Raw genomic sequence first — 6,055 nt, 5'->3', positions numbered from 1 at the left:
AAAGACAAGAATACCCAATTACTGGTGGGGGCACATTTCTCACAAGAAAACCACTCTCTCCAATCTCTCAGTCTTGATCCTCAAAGGAAAAACTTATAAAACACTTCCCAGAGACAAGCCTATGAACTCCACTTCATCAACCTCCTGGATACTAAAAATCATGGACTAAATATAGACATTGGATTTATGACACATTATAACCTGCCTGACATCTGACTCCCCAGGTATCTCTCCACTATTCATCCCCCTTCTCTCCCCCCATGCCCAGCCTGTCTCTCACCCATTGACTCCTCAATCTACATCTTCACTGACTGCCTATCTTGTATGCATATCAGCCCAGCCGCTGGCTTCTTTACTTTTCATTCCATCCAGGAAGAGCACACACCAACTGCTGAAACTTCCTTAGCCTAACGGAGGGTTTTTGAACCCGAAAGCTTGTTTAAAAATTGTTTTCCAACTATTTACATTGGTCTAATAAAAGATATCAGATTCACCAAAAGAACCTTGTCTGTCATAAGATAGTACTGCCCCCAACAGTTCTATCTTACCTTGGAGTTAATTAGTTTACTGTACCCTAATACTGATGCACGTGTAGATGGTGACGCTTTACTGCACAGCTAATTAGTCTATTCTGCAGTAAAGTACATATGTAAATGAGCCAACCATAAACTTAAAATCTACTCAAGGTAGTAATATGATAATAACAACTTTTTGTAGTACTACTTCTTACAGTTCCATTAAATAATTTATAATTAAAACCTACTTGAGAACCATAGTTAAAAACAGGACCCAATATTGTTCTGAAGGTGAGATGGGTTGTAGGAAAGGTCAGAGAACTCACCTATCTGACTGGAGGTAAACTGATTCCTGTGCAGAATGTACTAGCACTTAAGTAGTGCATTATCTCTGCAAAAAAAATTCCCCTTATAAATAAAATGTTGCTTGCACAGCAGGAAAAACCTTGACAATTCAGAGTTTAAAACATGCCAACACTTGAGGAATGAACAGAATGTTTGGGTTTTTTAAAATGGCATTAGTTACAAGACACTGGTCTCTGCAAATATAATTTTTTGCATTCATCTTCAGAGAAACTCATGTACTGAGAATTATAATTTCATACAATAAACCAACTCCCACTCACATTCCCAAAATAATCTGCATGCATTACCAACAAACATACATACAAGTTTTAGGGCTGCCCAGGGATGTGATAAACAAAAAGAAGAGTTGCAACTATTTCCTTTGGAATTGTAAATAAAATTAATCAAGCCTTTAACCATAAGAGAAAGGAAGTAATATCAAACTAGAGAGTAAATTTCAATGCCATATCATATTAGACAATGCTTACTTAAGGTAAAAAAAAACAAACAAACCAACTTGTTGCTATGAAGCTCTTTTCATGGATGAAAAAGCAGAAGCAAAAACAAAGGCTTGACTACTGATGCTAATCAAACACTGCCTAACTATTGTGATTATGGCTAAAAAGTCAGCACTTAGCAACAGTTACCATATGATGGTATCTGGAGCACTGGTTGTGGTAGTTTGTTTGCTCATTTGGGATAGGGAACAGGAATAGGATTAAGGAATTGGAATAGGGCAAAACAGGTAACTAGGTGGAATGTATAGGTAAATATGTTCGTAGTGGCAACCATTCTGTTATCAAGGAAAATTCATCACTATGATATTTAACTGACATCTCTGAGTGAATAATGGAAACTTTGAAAGCTTATCACTAATCAAATTAAAACTGAGGACAGGGACAGAATCATTTTAACCCCCATTTCTGATATTGTACAACCCTACAAAAGGAACATTTAAATAGGGAAGACTTTATTTCAGTTAGTTGCTTTTGAATTCTTAGACAATGAGAGCCAGAATGTGATTACAAATGAGACCAAGACATTCAGCTGTAAGTCTGATGAGCACGAACATAATCCATGAAGCATATTTTTAAATTCTCAGAGCACAGAAGTGATATTAAATACCCGCCTACAGATATAAGCTTGTAGCTACTCAATATATGATAATACCACGGACAGAACAACTAATCCCTTTCTACATTTAGCTTTATTCAAACATGATGAAGTAGAAAACATCTTTAGAAAGCTGTGCATCGGGTAAAGTTACTATACAGATATTCACTTTTCTCAGTGCATCTCACAAAGCTTGTGAAACCTTGGTATGTATATCTTTGCTATGCATCTTGTTTCTATATATAGACATCAAAAATCAAATTATTCACACTTGGCTGCCTAAGGTTTATCTTCCACCAACAGTTCCATACTCAACCATCTATAGTCCCCCAGATTATCAGAGGGACTGACAATTTACAGTTCCCTTTGAAGCCATCCTGGTTTGCAAAGTTCAGCCCAATTGCCTTCAATTTTCTTGGCAGTAGAAAAAGAGAGCACAATGAGCTTGTATTTGGAGAAATCACAAGACAGATTGATTTCAAGGTTAGTGCTGCCCATGACTATGACACCCAGCATTCCCATTACAAGCCACATTATCACAAGCTTCATAACCTGGCCATGAAAACTTATTCTAGGATGGAACTTGGCAAGTAAAATCTTATCCTGGAAGTAAACAGTTAGGTATGTGCCAACATTTCTGACATCCACCTGGACATTTCAAACTACAAGAGAAAAAAATAGATAGACTAAAACACTGTTGTGGTCCGACACTCAAAAGATCAGATTAAGCATGGCATTTCTATAGGCTGTCTTCAATAATGAACTACAGCCAGTTATGCAGGAAAAAGTGTTCTAACTTCCATATCTATAAATGCAAAAATTGTCTGAATTTCAAGGGTAGTGAGCACCTACTTCCATTGATTTCAGTGGGATTTGAGGAAATTTAGCGCTTCTGAAAAAAATCAATCCACTTTTATTGAGTTGTTTAAATACCAGTCTAGGTGCATACCTTTAGCCAAGTGGATTAAAATATGTTAGCACTAAAACCTTAATTAGTGAAGGTCTCACTTCCATTCGCCAGGTTTCCAAGCAAACTAATACTCTGTCTTTCTTGTGTACCTGAATTTCTAAAGGGCTTTCAATGGGAAAAGGAATTAAGCTCAGTGTTGGTTTTATTTAAAGTCAGTGACTAATGGAATGGTCTCTAACAGTAATTCAAAGCCTTGACATCTGTAACATGGTCCCATATTGGGAAATCTATTAAGAATTATAGCCAAAAAACAAAAGAGAAAAAGGAAGCTTGTGGGAAAACCACATAGGATTATTACATTTACTTTCCCATATGAAAACTAATAATATGCATCTGACTAATTTTTCTGCGCTTCAACTGAATCAATTAACATTTAGCCATGGATGCCATAGCTGGCCAGCTGAGCAGAGGCATTGTTTTACAAAAATGTTTTCAAGCCTACGATTCCAAGCATTTCAAACCTAGAAAGTTTTGAAAGGAAGGAAAAATGATCCACTGCCCCTGTATCAGTTACATCAACAACACAAATCCCATGAGGGCAGACAGTCTTAATGGGAAGACTGAAGCGTCCCAGAACCAGGACACTCAAAGCGTTGGCTTCAACAAGACCCTTTTGCCTATTCTGTAGGATAATACAATGACATAACAGCCAGTTTGGTGTGAGGATGACTCAACCCTAATGATTTCAGTGCCTCTTCCAATAAAACACAGAACGGGAATTAAAGTTGCTTCTGGCTAACAAAAGCTGTCAGTTAAGAGGCAATGAAGATTCAGTCCACCATGTCTCCTTGCTTGCTGCTTGCCTTCCTCTTCCCATTGCTGTGGCTGCTCTTAACAACCACCACTGCCTCCACCTCTCCCTCCCCATACCCTCTCGATGCATCTACCATCCTGTAAAAATAACTTCTTAACTTATAAAGCTTGCTGAAAAATGCCAGTTTGTACTGGAAATTTCAGGGGATTTGTTTCTGTATTTCCTGAAAAAAAAATACTTAAAAAAAAAAAAAAAAAAAAAATCAAACTTTCAGTGAAAAGCTAAAACTCACATGATTTCAACTTTTGTAATTTGTCTTCTGTAATTTTTCAGTTGTTTTGCAATGAAAAAAATGTTTAAAAAAATGTTTAAATTGTTAATCACAAAGCTATTTCACTGTACGAAACATATGGCATGAACTCAGACCTTAGTCTTATATTTCCATATAAAATGACCGCCCAGGCATGCTGCAACAGACACCTACCAGTGCTTGATGGGACTGACAGAAATTGAATTAAGCATTAGGAGCCTTTATAACATTGCTTTATTACTTAAATCTAGCAAACAGTGCTTCTTATTCAGGCTTGAACTTCTCTCCTCACCTTTTCCCAAAAAGTGTCTGACATATCAGCTTCCAGAATTACACTGCATCTCCATCCTCTGTTTCCCACCAATCACCCAAATCCTACTATATCTTAAATATGAATTATTGGCTGAGCTTGCATCTTGGCTAAGCCTTTCTATTTTGGCAAGTTCTGGCCTGGAAAACATTCAGAATTCATTAAACTCCACCTGCATAAGAAGTCAATGCACTGGCACTTCGCTTAGGTCAGATGCACGTAGGTTCCATAACTTATCTTTTTAAAGGGTGCAGAGGATTAATGAGTTGAAAGCCATGAGGAAATACAACAGCAGGAGATTGGCAGGTAGTATCTAGCAAATTTAATGGGATGACTAGGGATAGGGAAGGCCAGAAGTGTAGCCAGGCTGATGAACCGAGCTAGCAATAGTAAAAGGGTGGCATTCCTTAATCAAACCATCTTCAAGTTTTAAAATAATACTTAAGAAGAAAAAAAGGTTCAAGACTGAGTTTCAAAACCAACAATTACTTTCACAGGGCTGGTTTCAGTCATCTCTAGGAATGATAAAGTATCTTTAATAATGATAGTTATGCTAGCAGGCAGTGCTACATCAAGGCTGCTGTTAAATCACTGCACATTTATTGTATCATAGGACACTATCTCCCTTTGTAACAGCTAGTATTACAAAAGGCAGCACCAAGTAAAGAATGCTGGAGGGATAAGCATTTCACTCTATCCTCAGAGCCCTCACAACAGAACAGTTGTACTATTGTTGACAAATAAAAAATCATGATTCCCTTACACAACCCAGGGGTGAATGGAAAACAAAAATGAATGAGTAACTTATTGTCAAAATTAACCATTTTTTTCTTAAATTGAATAATTAATCATCTTCACTCTCCCTCTAGGCTGAATCAAGTTGGTTATTAGTTTTTGGGAATGAAAGTGCAAAGACATTTTTACAGAACATCCTACCAGGAATAACTTCAAAGAGGAACTTTCCTGGACTTTCTTCATTGCAAGCATGCTCAATCACTCTGTTTCCAGGCAAGAAAATGGTGCCCTAAAAAGATCAACAAACAAATAGGATCAAAACTATTTATGTGGAACAAATTCAGTTGCTAAAAATTGGAAAAAATCTTATTTTTTTTGCGATTTCTTAATTGGTCTAATAAAAGGTATAATCTCTGAACCAAGAGTTCTAGATTTTTGCATCTCTCTTTGTCTCAGACCAACACGGCTACCAAATACATCACCGAATAAAAATGTTGACATTTAAACTTGGGATCAAAAGTAGCAACTCCAGGCAGATGAATGGGGAAGCACAGAGCTATTGTTTTGCTGTCTGTGGCTTCAGGCCAACACTATGTTACACAGGGTTCAAATTTTTAATTTATCCTCAGAACCATGCAGGCTAAAAATATCTTTTTTAATGAAAACTTTGATTCTGGAGCAAGACAGTTCCCAGTTTCTGTTCTCTATCATTGTTCCTGGAGGATGAGAGCAGGCAGCACACAAAATATGTTCCATTTCCACATGCTTAGCACCATTATTGTTTTGCTCTGCAATAAAGGAGTAGCAGCCACCAGCAGATCTCCCTTTGAAGATTTATTTGCTGGATGGCACTAACTACCTCACTTCTCTTCACCTTTCCTTTATCCTGGCCAAAACCTAATACTTGAATTCTCATTCCACTCCTCTTCTTGATAGCCTGCCTCCCCATTTTGTTCATTTCAGCTACATGGAGGTGACACGTGCTGAAAGCCACTACCAGATG

At 37.4% G+C, this 6,055-nt stretch overlaps 1 long non-coding RNA gene across 2 annotated transcripts in view; it reads right to left on the bottom strand.

Annotated features, from left to right (window-relative positions):
* Positions 1-5,252: 5,252 nt before the first annotated feature.
* Positions 5,253-6,055, bottom strand: part of LOC106723129 — a 181,428-nt gene continuing 180,625 nt past the window's right edge. The window contains exon 3 of one of the 2 annotated variants that reach the window (XR_003092193.1): positions 5,253-5,341. This is a non-coding gene — a long non-coding RNA (uncharacterized LOC106723129). The remainder of the gene's footprint in view (positions 5,342-6,055) is intronic. The other variant, XR_003092192.1, reaches the window with a different exon arrangement.

The sequence above is a fragment of the Alligator sinensis genome, unplaced genomic scaffold (genome assembly GCF_000455745.1).
Source record: "Alligator sinensis unplaced genomic scaffold, ASM45574v1 scaffold1475_1, whole genome shotgun sequence".
Taxonomy (NCBI): domain Eukaryota; kingdom Metazoa; phylum Chordata; order Crocodylia; family Alligatoridae; genus Alligator; species Alligator sinensis.
Note: the sequence above shows the minus strand (reverse complement) of the source record. Positions and strands in the feature narration are given on the sequence as shown.